A 14993-nucleotide genomic window follows, 5' to 3' on the forward strand; every position below is an offset into this window, starting at 1 on the left:
GGTGACGAGCTGGGGGACTTCATGCAATCACCTGAACTTGGGTAAAACTCCATGCCTCAATTTCTTTGTCTGTAACATTCAAGCTCAGTTTACCTGCTTTAAAAGATCATTGAAAGAACCAAAACAAATGAACAGCATTAGTAGGTTCTGAAAACTACAAAGAACGATGACTATTGATTTACTATTGTTCTTATTACTTCAGACTTATCTATATGTCATAAACCTTTCATGATTTTTTGACCTAATTTGGTTAAAGGAGATTCTTTACAAACTTCAAATTTCTTTACATTCAATCATCAGATATTCTTTCATTCATCAGAGATATAAAAATGGAAATTACCTACAGTTTATTCATTTTTGTTTTACTTGTAAAACAGGTCACTTCTCCAAGACCCTGATCCTACTTGAGGTCAGACAGAATCTCAGAGGTATTGCTCTTGGTTCCTGTGGCAGCCAGCTAAGAGATTCCCCTGGGATTAAGGTAGAAAGAAAAAACATTTATAGGCTTGATAGCCTCGGGTTGGGTTATTTTTATAGCTAAAGGAAAGCAGGTTATGAGGGTTAGTTGGTCATAAATAAATAACCAAGGATATACATTCACAAGGACAGAAAGGTGCAATAATAATAATAAAAACCCTCGGAAAGTCAGACAGATCTAGGTTTGAATCCTTGCTCTATTACTTAATAACTGGCTTATTTAGCTTCCTGGAACTTCTCTTTCCTTTTTTGTAAATCGGGGACATAAGATCTAACTCACTGTGCTTCTTGTGAGGACTAAATGAGCTATAAAACATGTTGAGTCTCCCCAAATAGATACAGTTGACCCTTGAAAAATATGTGTTTGAACTGTGTAGGTTCACTTACACACAGATTTTTTTTTCACTAAGTATATATTACAGTACCATATGATCCATGGTTGGCTGAATCCATGGAGGCAGAACCATGATATCTGTATTGGAGGGCCAACTGTAATGTTATATGTGAATTTTTGACTATGGGGAGGGTTGGTACCCCTAATCTCTGTGTTGTTCAACGTTCAACTGTAATTTCAATCAATATCCTTGCAGGACTTTATGTTTCATTTGTACCTAAGAGAGGCAGTATCACCAATGGATAGAGAAAGTACAGATTATTTGGTAAAAAGCAAAACTGCCTCAAAGAGCAGAGAAAAAATTGAATTGTAACCTCACAGCATATACAAGAACATAAGCAAGAGATGAACTGGGTGAATTAAAGACTGAGATAAGAGGAGTAAAACTTAAGAAACATAGTAAGTAAATAAGACAAAAGGATTCGTGACCCTGGAGTGGATTATGACTGTGTAGTCAAAATCCAAAAGAACAAATGATATAGTGAAGGGAAAAAGGCAGAAAACTAAAAAGATACGAATAGGCGTTTCCCAAAAGGGGAAACAGGAACAGTTAACGTATATACAAAGCTCATGTTCACTGATAGAGAAAGGCAAATTAGAACAAGCTTGCGATGGCACTTTTTACATATCAAATTGGAAAAAAAATAGGCAATTGGACATATATAGCTATCATATGTAAAACAGATAGCTAGTGGAAAGTTGCTATATAACTCAGCCTGGTGTTCTGTGACAACCTAGAGGAGTGGGATGGGAGAGGAGGGGGAGGCTCCAGAGGGAGGAGATATATGTATGATTATGACTGATATGAGCTGTTGAATGGCAGAAACCAATACAGCATGGTAAAGCAGTTATCCTCCAATTTAAAAAAAAATTAGACAATCAGGTAATAATATTAAGTGATGTTGAGGGTGTTAGGAAACAGGAACTCACCCTCATGTCCTGCTGGTGGGGGGTTTACTGCTACAGGTATTCTGCAGAGGAATCTGGCAGTAGTTAGTGGGAGTAAAAACGCACAGATCTAAGATCTTAGGACACCCTCTTCTGGGTGAGTACCCCAGAGACATTCTCCCAAAGGTTCACAGGAAGACATGGATAAGGCCTGCTTTTTAAAGAAATTCTAATGCAATCACTTTACTATATTGTGTTAGTGTCTGTGTACAGTGAAGTGAATCAGCTATATGTCTACACATACCCTTTTCTCTTGAGCCTCCTCCCACCCTAGCCCTCCTTCTGCCCCTCTTTGTCATCACGGAGCACTGAGCTGAGCTCCCTGTGTCATCCAGCTACTCCCCACTAGCTGTCTGTTACACACGAGGCCGTGTATACATGGCTGTGCCACTCTCCCAACCCACCCCACTCTTCCCTTCCCACCCAGCGTCCACACGCCCATTCTCTACACCTGCCTCTCGATTCCTGCCCTGCAAAGAGGGTCATCTGTACTAGTTTTCTAGATTCCACATATATGCATTAATATACAATATTTGTTTTTCTCTTTCTGACTTACTTCACTCTGTATGACAAACTCTACGACCATCCACATCACCACAAATGACTCAATTTCATTATTTTTTTAATGGCTGAGTAATATTCCATTGTATATATTTACATCTTCATTCATTCGATGGACATTTAGCTTGCTTCCATGTCCCAGCTGCTGTTAATGAACATCGGGTACATGTGTCTTTTTGAATTATGGTTTTCTCAGGGTACATGCCAGGCATTGATTGAACTAGCAGAACTGGAAATGCAGAGGGGTCCATCAAAGGCAGAATGGAGGAGTAAAATGGTCCACAGTCCTTTATCTGCAATTCTTAAGTACAAAAACCTTTGAAACTATGATTTTTTTTCATATCTTTGGCACAAACTTCTTTGGAAGCAGAAATTGACCTGAACAGGTGGGAGGATAGGCCTCTTCACATTCCACTTAGTGTGAATGTTCATACATTTAGATACAGAAATCAAATTAATATGTTTGATTAAACAGTGCTACCTAGGGCTTGCAAAATGAAATTTGGCGTCCAATACCACCTAATGTTAGCACACAGAACTATACAGAATGAGTTCTAGAAGACGCACGTATCAATGTGCAGAGGCACAGAGCAGGAGAGCCTCAGTGAAACTCACCAGCAAGGATGCATGCAGGGGAAGTCAGGGATCTGAAGTGAGGCTGGGATGCAGAAGGGAATATAGACTATGATCTAAAAACTAAAATAAAGGAACACCTGGCATAAACTGAAGGAAAAAATAAAATAAGGCCATGGCATCCCGTCCCATCACTTTGGAGCATTTGGACCACTTTGGATCATTGTGGACCAGCAGCTCAACTGGGAAGGGGGATTTCTATATCAGTTTCTAACTATATCATGCATTTCTTTTTTGGCAAAAGTCCCATTGCCCAACATGATAACTTACGAGCTTTGTTTAACCCTCTGTCTGTCTCATAGGTTGGACACTTAGAATTTGGGGCTTAAGAGGGAGTTTCAAAGGGAGGGGATATATGTATACCAGTGGTTGATTCATGTTGAGGCTTGACAGAAAACAACAAAATTCTGTAAAGCAATTATCCTTCAATTAAAAAAAAATAAATTAAAAAGTTATACATTAACTGAAAGTCCACTGCAGCCAAACAGGGCCAGTTGGGGGGACTCCTGATATCAGGGCTGTGTTTTCTCACCATGGGCAGCACGTGTGAACTGTAATTCAGCCAAAAGAGCACTGGGTTTAGAGTGGACTTGGCTTTACATGTGACCATGGGTAAGTCGTGTTGCCCTTTCAAACTTCAGCACTCTGTATCCGTTCCTTACCGTTCCTCTCCCCCAGGTAATCCCTGTAATGGAACCATTCTGGATTTCTTGCAGGTGACAAAAACACGCCCCCTGACATTTCCATGATTTTCTATGTATTTTTCCAACTGAAGTGCTCACCATCCCTCATTTGCTCAGAGAAGTCCCAAGTTACCTTTGAATTAGTGCCAACCTGAAGAAGAACTAAAGAGCTTCTTGATGAAAATGAAAGAAGAGAGTGAAAAAGTTGGCTTAAAACTCAACATTCAGAAAACTAAGATCATGGCATCCCGTCCCATCACTTCATGACAAATAGATGGGGAAACAATGGAAACAGTGACAGACTTTAATTTGGGGGGCTCCAAAATCACTGCAGATGGTGACTTCAGCCATGAAATTAAAAGACACTTGCTCCTTGGAAGAAAAGTTATGACCAACCTAGATAGCATATTAAAAAGCAGAGACATTACTTTGTCAGCAAAGGTCCATCTAGTCAAAGCTATGGTTTTTTCCATAGTCATGTATGGCTGTGAGAGGTGGACCATAAAGAAGGCTGAACATTGAAGAATTGATGCTTTTGAACTGTGGTGTTGGAGAAGACTCTTGAGAGTCCCTTGGACTGCAAGGAGATCCAACCAGTCAATCCCAAAGGACTGAATAGTCATTGGAAGGACTGATGCTAAAGCTGAAGCTCCAATATTTTGGCCACCTGATGTGAAGAGCCAACTCACTGGAAAAGACCCTGATGCTGAGAAAGATTGGACATGAATTTGAGCAAACTCCAAGAGACAGTGAAGTACAGAGAAGCCTGGCATGCTGCAGTCCATGGGGTCACAGAATCGGACACGACTTAGCAGCTGAACAACAACAAAATGAATGTTTTGTTAATAAGATAAGGCATCTGTAGGGCAGGAACCATACCTTACTCACCTCTATAATTCTGAGGTCTAGAACAGTATCTAACATGTGGTAGATTCTCACTTTGGTGAACAAGGCAGACACATTCTTGCCTTCAGACAGCCTGAATCTAATGAGCGAAAATAGATTCTGAGTGGGCAGTTGTGAATGTGAAGAGCTTTTCATAAGGGGAGCACAGGGAGCTTGTGGCAGGGGGGCACTTATAACTGTGGCAAAATGGGCCCCAGCTATGAATAGCCCCAGCTATTTACATATACTTCTAAAATAACACCTCCCTTCCCCAATTTCCTCCTTCCTTGATTCACCATAGACAACGGGGTTTTCATCTTCCAGGCCAAAACCTGACCCAGGGATATGATCATCCCAGCTTTCCAAGCTACGTAGGTTGTAGGTGGAGAAGTCAGAGAAGAGAGGGAGCCGAGCAGGCCACACATGCCCTAGAGGGAGGAAGGGAGCCCCAAGTTGTGTTCAAAATAGAAGCGCCCTGAACTTTCCCCACTGCACATCAGCCATCATTAGGCTCTTCCCAACAATTCCTATAGTTTCTCCCCAGTTCCCCAGAGGATACGCCATGTTAACGTAAAACAATAATACTAAATCTAAAGGTAAAAAGGAAAGACATCATTACCAGATTAATACATCGTGAAAAAATTCACATTTCTGATAGATACTTAACAGCGCATTGGTGATTAAATTAATTGCACGTGGCAAACAGAAAGATAGCTCTTTAATGCATGTTAAATATTAACAATTGGAGATAATAGGAATCTACATGTCTCTTCTTTACGGCTTCCTTTGTCAATGAAATGTACTCTGTGTTGGAGGAAGAGAGAGTCTGGAATGTGCTGGTCTTATCCAGTGAAGGCCAGCCCTGCCCCCCACTGCCCGCCACACCACAGCCACCAGCAATCAGCTTAATCATAACTGACCGGAACCAAATGGATTCAGGCAGCCATGCTGACTACTGAGTTAAAAAGTTTTATATATCAAGAGTCTGAATGCCAACTAAATCAAAACCTTTCGAGGCAAATCAAAAGGCCAGCAGCCTTCTCCCTGCTTCTGCCAAAAGCTTTGTTTCGCCATTTCCTCCCCGGGCCGTCAGGAGGTGGTGGTGGCTTCTGTGGTTCAGTTCGGCCTCATCTGGGGGCATCCTTACACGCCCCCATTATCCTCAGAAAGTCAGCCCATCACCTTTACATGAAGAGCACTGGGGGGTGGCTTGTGGGGTAGGCGGGGAGCGAAGAGAAGCAAAACACACTGATTGATTGCAAACCCAGCTATGATGTCAGCATGAATTAATGTTTCCCACAGGCATGCTAATCAGCTCCATGACATAATAACGGCTTCTATTACACCGGTGGGACTTCAAAGTTATTCCAAAGATAACATAACACAACACTTGAAGCCCCAGGAAACTTCCACCGCGCTTTTAGATGTTTTATAAAGTTACCAATCTTTTCATTGCTCGGGAAACACACACACACACAAAAGCTGAAAGGAAACAGAATATTGAATTTGGGATGAATCGGGGTGGAAAGTGATTTCATTACAAATTCCAAATGTTCAAAGAGATAGTGGCAATTAAAAAGCTGCAAGGGGTCACCATTTAAAAGCAGCTCTGTGCAAACTTTTCTCAGGCAGGCAGATGGGCACAGTTCCTAATGTGGAAAAAAAAAAATCTAAGTCTGAATGAAAGGTATTTGTTCAGATGAACAAATGAGCCCACAAAAAGTATGTAAGACAGGAGAGCACAGGGATCAAGGTTTGCATCTCGATTCTGACCTCTCTTAGATACTTGTCTCTGGACTGCTCCTGCTGCTGCTGCTAAGTTGCTTCAGTCATGTCCGACTCTGTGGGACGCCATAGACGGCAGCCCACCAGGCTCCCCCGTCCCTGGGATTCTCCAGACAAGAACACTGGGGTGGGTTGCCATTTCCTTCTCCAATGCATGAAAGTGAAAAGTGAAAGTGAAGTCACTCAGTTGTGTCTGACTCTTAGGAACCCCATGGACCACAGCCCACCAGGCTCCTCCGTCCATGGGATTTTCCAGGCAAGAGTACTGGGGTGGGGTGCCATTGCCTTCTCCATGTCTCTGGACTATTGTTTAATATTCCTGAGACTCGACTGCTCCTGTATAAATGGAACTAATGATACTGACCTCATGGTAGAGCTGGGAATTCTAGATCACGGAATGTATTCCGAGCACTATGTCAAAGTGGGCACCCAGTAAACATTCTTATTATTATTCTTATCAATAAACATTTGATGTTACTCACCACTGGCTTCCCAGGTGGCTCGATGGTAAAGAATCTGTCTGCCAATGCAGGAAATTCAACTTTGATCCCTGGGTTGGGAAGACCCCCTGGAGAAGGGAATGGCTATTCACTTCAGTATTCTTGCCTGGAGAATTCCATGAACAAAGGAACCTGGAGGGCTACAATTCATGGGGTCACAAAGAGTCAGGTATGACTAAGTGACTAACACTTCATGCACTTGAACACTGATATGTAATGACTGCTACTAGTAACACAAATATCCAGCATTTACAAAAGAACTCACACACATCACCTTGCAAAGCACTCACAAGCCAGTAAGTGCGGTACTACTGTGCCTAAAGCACAGAGGATGCAACTGAGGCGCAGAAAGGCGTAAGTGACCTGCTCGAGATAACACCCACGAGAGAGAATGGCTGGACTGCAAACCTGTGCCATCTGGATCTGTTCTGTATTCTCAACCACCACTTTCTCTATACATGTGCACACAAGAGGACACACTCATACACAGACATACACTCCACACACACACACACACACACACACACACACACACACACACACTTATGCACTGCCCGGAACACATCCTGAGTGTCTCTAATCTCCTACCATGATGACGACCAACTCTATTTCTGCAGTTTGACAAGCCTGTGTGCGAGGCCCGCATACTCCACTTACTCAGCTTGACCCTGGAAAAGTCACTTAATCTTTCTGAGACTCAGTCCTCCACCTGTGCAGTGGGAATATTCACAGAGGTCATGACAGGATACCTGGGAAGAGCTCAGCATGGTGCCTGAACTTGGTAAACATCTTGATAAATTCAGCTATCATCTTTATTATAGTGTTACTTGACTGCTCTGTGGTGTCCGACCCTTTGTGACCCCCATGGACAGAGTGTCCATGGGACTCTGCAGGCAAGAGTCTCGGAGTGGGTTGCCATTTTCTTCTCCAGGGGATCGTCCCAACCCAGGGATTGAACCTGGGTCTCCCGCACTGCAGGCAAATTCTTGATCGTCGGAGCCACCAGGGAAGCCCCATCATTATTATGAACAACTATTATTTATAATATAATATTTCTATCTCTCCTAATCTCTTTTGTCTGTGTGTCTCTATCTCTGTCTCTCTCTCACACACACACAGTTCAGTGTCAATCACAAGAATATGTAGTGGCGCTTCCAGAAAGAGATGCACCAGGCACAGGTGTTTGGGCCAACCGGGATTCCCTCGGAGCATCTGACAGCTACAGAAGGAGGAAGGAGGCGGGAAGAGAGGCTGCCGCTCTGCCTCCTGACCAGATGTCCCCTCCTCTCTCAGATCCTCTCCTGTCCAGTCTGGCAGCTGCCTGCCCCCTTGGTGTGTGGGCAGTTCCTAGGGATCGCTGGAGGGCAAGGTTTTCATGGCCCAGAGGTCCCCGGAGACATGGGGGCGGCCATGGGGGTTGCCATACCACTTCTGAGGGCCCATCGACTCCTTGACATATTCTTTTTTTTCCAGTTTTTCCAGGGATTTTACTTAAAAATGCTTTAATGTATCTAACATTACTATTTTATTTGTTTATTTATACAATATATCCTTATAGCTCATTTATTTTATACCCAATAGTTGGCACCTCTTAGCCCCCTACTCCTATCGTGCCCCTCCCCCTTCCCTCTCCCCAGTGGTAACTGAGAGTTGTCCGTCTCTGTTGACCCGACATTGTCTGGCAGATTCCTACTAGATAAGGAGGCTTCTCCACAGCCTCCTCTCAGCTCCCTGGTGGTCAGATCATCATGTTTATCTGAGGAGGAACCACAGGCACCCGGGTAGCTCAGCTGGTAAAGAATCCGTCTGCAATGCAGGAGACCCTGATTTGATCCCTAGGTTGGGAAGATCCCCAGGAGAAGGGATAGGCCACCCACTCCAGTATTCTTGGGCTTCCCTGGTGGCTCAGTTGGTAAAGAATGCACCTGCAGTGCAGGAGACCTGGGTTCAATCCCTGGGTTGGCAAGATCCCCTGGAGGAGGGCATGGCAACCCACTCCAGGAATCTTGCCTGGAGAATCCCCATGGGCAGAGGAGCCTAGCGGGCTGCAGTCCATGTGGCTGCAAAGAGTCAGACCCGACTGAGCGACTAAGCACAGCACCTGGGCACCCAGCCTTCTGTCTTGATAAAATGTGCAGTCGAAAATGAAACGGGCCTCATTGCCCACTGTGTTTCTGTCACCATGCTTGGCCCCATCTGGCAGCTGGAGTCCTAGACCTGAGGAAGAGCATGAGGGATAAGAAATAAAGGAGAAGAATGGAAACCCACTGAGAGAGTGTAGCAAAGAGGTGAGTAGAAATGACAAAGCAAAGTGATGAAAAGAAAAGATGGAGCTACTTCCAGGAGAAAAGCCCCTAAGGGTCTCGAACCATGGCTTTTGCTGTTATCCATTCGACTTTAGTTTATTTGATGCTATTCCTTTGAATGAAACTAAACATCAGCTATGATTTTGCCTCAGAATTTGCCGGTATCTGCAAGTGAAGAATCGTGATGGACCTGATTTTCTTTTTGCTTCTGGCAATTTCATAATGTATGTGCGAAATATTCCCCTTGATTCATTTACTTTCTTCCAACTTTTTAGGATGGACAGAATTAGGGAGGAAAAAAGACTAATTAAAGAAAGCAGCTCTTCTGACTTTGCTAAGCTTAGTGACAGCTAGCTTTGCTGAAGCTGAACTGAATTTGGGACCTGATGTATTCGTGTGACAGATTATCTAACAGTGTCTAGCTGGGGGCCCAGTGGTCACACAAGCCCTGTCCTCAGGGTGCTTGTGCTCTAGTGGAGGATACAAATGTAAAAGAGCAGTGAGTGCAGTACTAGACACATGTGGGGACACACTTGCTCGCCTTACTTCCGATCTCAGCCAAGACTGAGCCTGGCATGTTGCTACCAGCCTGAGCAACACACAGCTTTGTTCTCTGGATGACCCAGACATGGCAGAAGCCCTGGAGAGCTTGGTCAGCCTGTGCAGTTGCACAGCTGGGAAGGGCAGGGAAACTGGCAACTCTTGGGGAAACCCTCAGCCAATGCTGACTAAGCCAGTGAATAAACGCCCCAGTTCCCCTCCTCCAGGCAGTTATACTGGAATCATTCCAGACGCTTCCCAGGAGGACCCAGAGGAATTGAGCTCCCATTGCTGATAGCAGCATCCTCAGTGATGCCCCCTAACGTTTTCCTTCCTGGCTTCGCTCTCCCAGCTCCCTCATTCCTACACCCAGGGGTCACTTCCCAAATGCAGTACCTATGCCCAAGTCTCTTTTTATTTTATTTATTTGTTTATCTTGCTGCACTGGGTCTTAGTTGTGGCACACAGGATCATGGATTTTTGCTGCGATGTGCAAGCTCTTAGTTGCGGTGTGTGGGATCTAGTTCCCTGAGCAGGGATTGAACTCAGGTTGCCTGCACTGTGCGTGTGGAGTGTATTAGTCACTGGACCCCCAGGAAAGTCCCTGCACTCAAGTCTGTCTCAAGGGTTGCTTTCAGGGAGCTCAAGTTAAACAGAGTGGTTTAGGCGCTCACTTTAAGGGCATCGAACCTAGTCACAGGACATGGAAGAAAGCATCCTGGTGATGTGTAAATAGGAGACAGGATGTTGGGTGCAAACAGAGATACAGGGAGAGGGGCCCACACTGAAAACACAGGTAGGAGCCAGAAAAAGCATGACATGCTTGTGGGGCTGCAGTTAGTTTAGACAGAAAGAGAGCTCACCCACAATGGAAAAATATGTTTCTGGAATCTGATGGAAGAATTCTTTCCTGTCCTTGATGGCAAACCCAAGAGCAAATAATCACATGAGCTATGGCAAATGATTTTTTTTTAATGAATTATATTTGTCTCTTGTAAAAGATACACAAAAAAGCCTCTTGTATGGCAGGTGAGGGACTTTGGATTGCTGGGACAGAGAAAGCAAGTGAACACCATAGCGCATCAGAGAGAACCTCTCTGAGCCTCAGTTTCTTCATCTGTAAAATGAGCCCATGTCTCAAGCGGAACTGAGTAACTGGTCCCCATAATGTACTCACAATAGAGAGTACAACCAATCCCGTCTGAAAGAAGAAATATGTTTGGCCAAGATCTTTTTGGACTAAAACAACAGATGACCTCCATCCAGCCATCTCTTCTAAACCCATTCATAAATAGCTTCCAACAAGGAAGAGATTCTGATTTAACACAGTGGGGCCAGGAAGGGGCATGGGGGCAAAAGGCAGAGGGGCTGGAAGCATAATTGTACATTTTGACATTAAATGAATTACATGGAAATTATATGCAAATCATTATGTAAATGTGGCATATGTTGTTTTCCAGTTAACAGCTTGGACACTTTTAATAATTACAGCAGTTTCCAGGGTGAATTAAGAGCCCCAATAAACTATATTTAGGATCCCCTTCAACTGAACAGGATTTAATGGTCTTTGTTTTTCATTTTAAGTGGCTCAGGTTAAGAGAGAAACTTGAAATTCTTTCTCTCTTAGTCCTATAAAGGCCACTATATATTATACAATATCATTCTGATGACAGTGACTATCTATGACAATTAATAAGCACATTAACGCCAAAAGCCTTTGAAAATATGGACTTCTCAAGAGAGCATTGCTTTATCTTATTTTATCCTTTTATACTTGGTGAACAGATGTAAAAGATTAAAATGAAATATCCTCCTCTCTATTGCATTATCCTTCCTTGATTTAAGAAAAAGAAACCATCACATCACATCACATCATCACATCATGAGATGTCCTGCCAAGGATGCCAATCTTCCTTCAGAGAGTGCAGTTGCCTGCAACATCTCTCACTTATGTCTTCACTTAAAAAAGAGATTATCATATTTGCTCACCTCTCTTCCTAACTCTTGCAAAATCTCCTTAAAATGTTTATTTTCTGAGAAACCTCAGCCATGGCCCATGCAGGGCAGGTATAGCTATGAAGAGGGGGCTTTCAATTTCCTTGGCAGATCTCTAGCTCCAGGCATATTCTGGACTAGATAACCTGAAGAGTCTATGATTACGAAGCCTCTAGAACTACTGGCTGACATACAATGAACATCCTTTTAAGTGCAGCAAAACTGAACTTGCAAAAAGAAAAAAATATCAGGGGAATTCCAAAAGGCTTAAAACGAAAACGGACTAGAAGTCTTGAGGGTTATTCATGAAATGATACTGTAGCTGCCCCCAGGCAGGCGTCATGGTCACCAGTCTAGGCGAAATAGGGGCTTGATCTTTTACACCATAGAGGGATGGGAGGCAAGGCTTTACGTAGACATCAAGCCAGGACACTCAAAAAGCTGCATCCTCAGCTACAGGATGGACTAGGTCATCTTTTTAGCAAAAAGAGATAAAGCAGTGTGATCGTCTAAACTTGGCCCTGGGTGGGAAAAGACATTCAATATCTCCCATGTGTGCTCAGCCACTAAGTTCTGTTTGACTCTTTGTGAGCTCATCAATTGTAGCCACCAGGCTCCTCTGTCCATGGGATACCCCAGGCAAGAATACTGGAGTGGGTTGCCATTTCCTTCTTCAGGGGATCTTCCCAACCCATGGATTGAACCCACGTCTTCTGTATTACAGGCTGATTCTTTCCCACTGAGCCACCTGGGAAGCCCCACCTCTGAGTAGAATTCACAAAGACAAGACGTTTCTTACCTCTGGTTTGGGGTTCCCTGGAATCTACAAGGTCGGTAGTTTTGGCTTGGAAATCTCTCCAGGGTCAGCTGGCAGATATAAACAAGCACAACAGATGAATATACACTCCTAAACCAACTCCCACAAGACTCCCTCCCATAAAGCTCCACTAATGATGAGGTCACAATGAAAAATTACGAAACACGGGAAAAGAAAATCAGCCCCCTGCGTACCCAAGAAGTTGGGCCTCTAAGTTTCTCCTCTAGCAGTAAGGGAGAAACAGGCCAATGGCCTCAAAAGAGACAATCTCTGTACCACTTGGCTATACAGACCCTGCTGACTGTTTTGCTTTCCCCATGAATGTGATTTTTGGTGGAGGACCTTGCACAATCTCCACACAAGGAGTCAGGTTAGAAACAGAGAAAAGGAGAAACTCTCACATTCTTGTGGATGGAAAGATGACTATGAAGCCCAAATCTCCAGACTCTCCAATCCTGGGTAACCACCCGCTTGCAAGTACAGCACTCAAGAACTGGAAATGTTGCCCCTTCTACAGTTTTCAACCTACTGGCCAGTCTTAGAGGGATGAATTTATATTGACAGAATATTAAGCAGCATGAAGGGCATTTTGGACAGGACTCTCCAACGGAAATGAGGTCTCAGAAGTAGCTCACCTACAAAGTTGGGGAAACACAGGTTCCTGGGGCACCCGAGTGCTCTGAGTAACTGATCCTGTTCATTTCCAGTCCCTACTGAGGTGTCTTCAGTGGATTCCACTGTAAAATAAGCCCCATCTCCTGGGCCTATCTTTTAGGTTCTAAATGATTTTGCTCCAATCTATACTTCCAGTCCCATTTCCCAGTGCTCGAAGCAAACTGGATACTAGCTGTTTCCCAGACTCAGATTACACTTCTCCACTCTGCGTCTCTGCTCCCATCTCCCCACAGCATATCCACATAATCAATGGCTACTTATTCCTCACTCAAATGCCTCTTCCTCAAGGGAAAGTGAAAGTCGCTCAGTTGTGTCCAACTCTTTGCAACTCCATGGACTCTCCATGGAATTCTCCAGGCCAGAATACTGGAGTGGGTAGCTTCTTCCTTCTCCAAGGGATCTTCCCAACCCAGGGATCAAACCCAGGTCTCCCGCAGTGCGGGCGGATTCTTTCCCAGCTGAGCCACAAGGAAGCCTTCCTAATTCCTACTTCCCAAAGTGACCCCACATACCTGGAGACTCTACCTCACTGGGTCCGTGTCCCATTTCCAGTCTTTCTCATACTCCACCTTCTCTGATGCTTCTACTGTGCACCCACCTCCTCTCCCTTCCACAAAAGACGGAGACTTGGGAATATGTTCATCAAACATGCTATACGACTCACTTCTGTCAAAGAGCCACAATATCACTGAATAGTGCCCGTGCATCAGAAGTATAAGCACCAACGTGTTGTCATGTCCGTCTGTGGCTCACGGGGGTTGGCCTCCTGTGGGTCACAAACAAGTGAAATGTTGAGGAGAGTGCGGCTTCTAATATTTCAATCATCTGAGTATCAATTTTCCATATTTTCTCTATCCTCCTATGATCCATACCATTATTTGTTCCACCTTTTTCTTCAAATGGGTTCACTTGTTAAAACCTAGATTGATGTATCTTGAAAGAAAACTTTTCATCACAACTATAAATGGGAAATTAATATCACTTGGAATTAAAACAAAGTTGCCATACAAAACAAATACAAGTATAAAAACAACAGTACTATTAAATCCTAGTTGGACATAATTGCTTGCCCAAAGCTCAGTGCTGGAGGCCGCTGTCTCTTTATTAAAAGGGGAGATTAACAAATGTCAGACAGGTGTCAGAGCCTCACCATCAGCAGACAGAGTTCCTGCTTCGTGTAACCAGTGGTATTGAAGGAGAATATGAAAGGAAGTAGCTTAGTCACCATGGATTCAAGGTTACCTAGTGCACTCAGAGGCCTGAAAGTTGAGTCTGTTCCCTGCTGTTCGTGTCCAACATCTGGAGGAGGGATATACGCTGGAAAGGACCTTGCTACAGAGTACGTGAGACCAGACTGAAACCCCAAATGGTCACAGAATGGATAAGTAATCTTAGGAAAGTCACGGTTGTCTCATCAGCACCAGTTGTCTTATCAGCAAAATGAAGATAACACAATCTGGTTTTAAAAGGTTGCCCTGAGCTTGGATACAGGGTACAGAAAAGGACCAGGGGAGTACGTGGCACATGGTTGGGTGCCCAGGACGTGGCAACAGGATTCAACACTGTTGTTGGTATTGTTATCAGGCACATGGGAAATCAAAGAACTCCTCCGGAGGAAGATAAACAGATAGAACCGAACCAAAGGTTATCAAGAGCCAAAGAGAGACACAAAAGCTGTGCCCGGGCCTGAGAACCAGCACTGTTCCAGTTCCTGCTTCCAACTGAGATGCCCAGAACTGAGCCAAGAACAAGGAAACTGATAGGAGACTTGCTTGGTGTGGTCACCAGGCACCG

This window comes from Capra hircus, chromosome 18 (assembly GCF_001704415.2).
Source record: "Capra hircus breed San Clemente chromosome 18, ASM170441v1, whole genome shotgun sequence".
Taxonomy (NCBI): Eukaryota; Metazoa; Chordata; class Mammalia; order Artiodactyla; family Bovidae; genus Capra; species Capra hircus.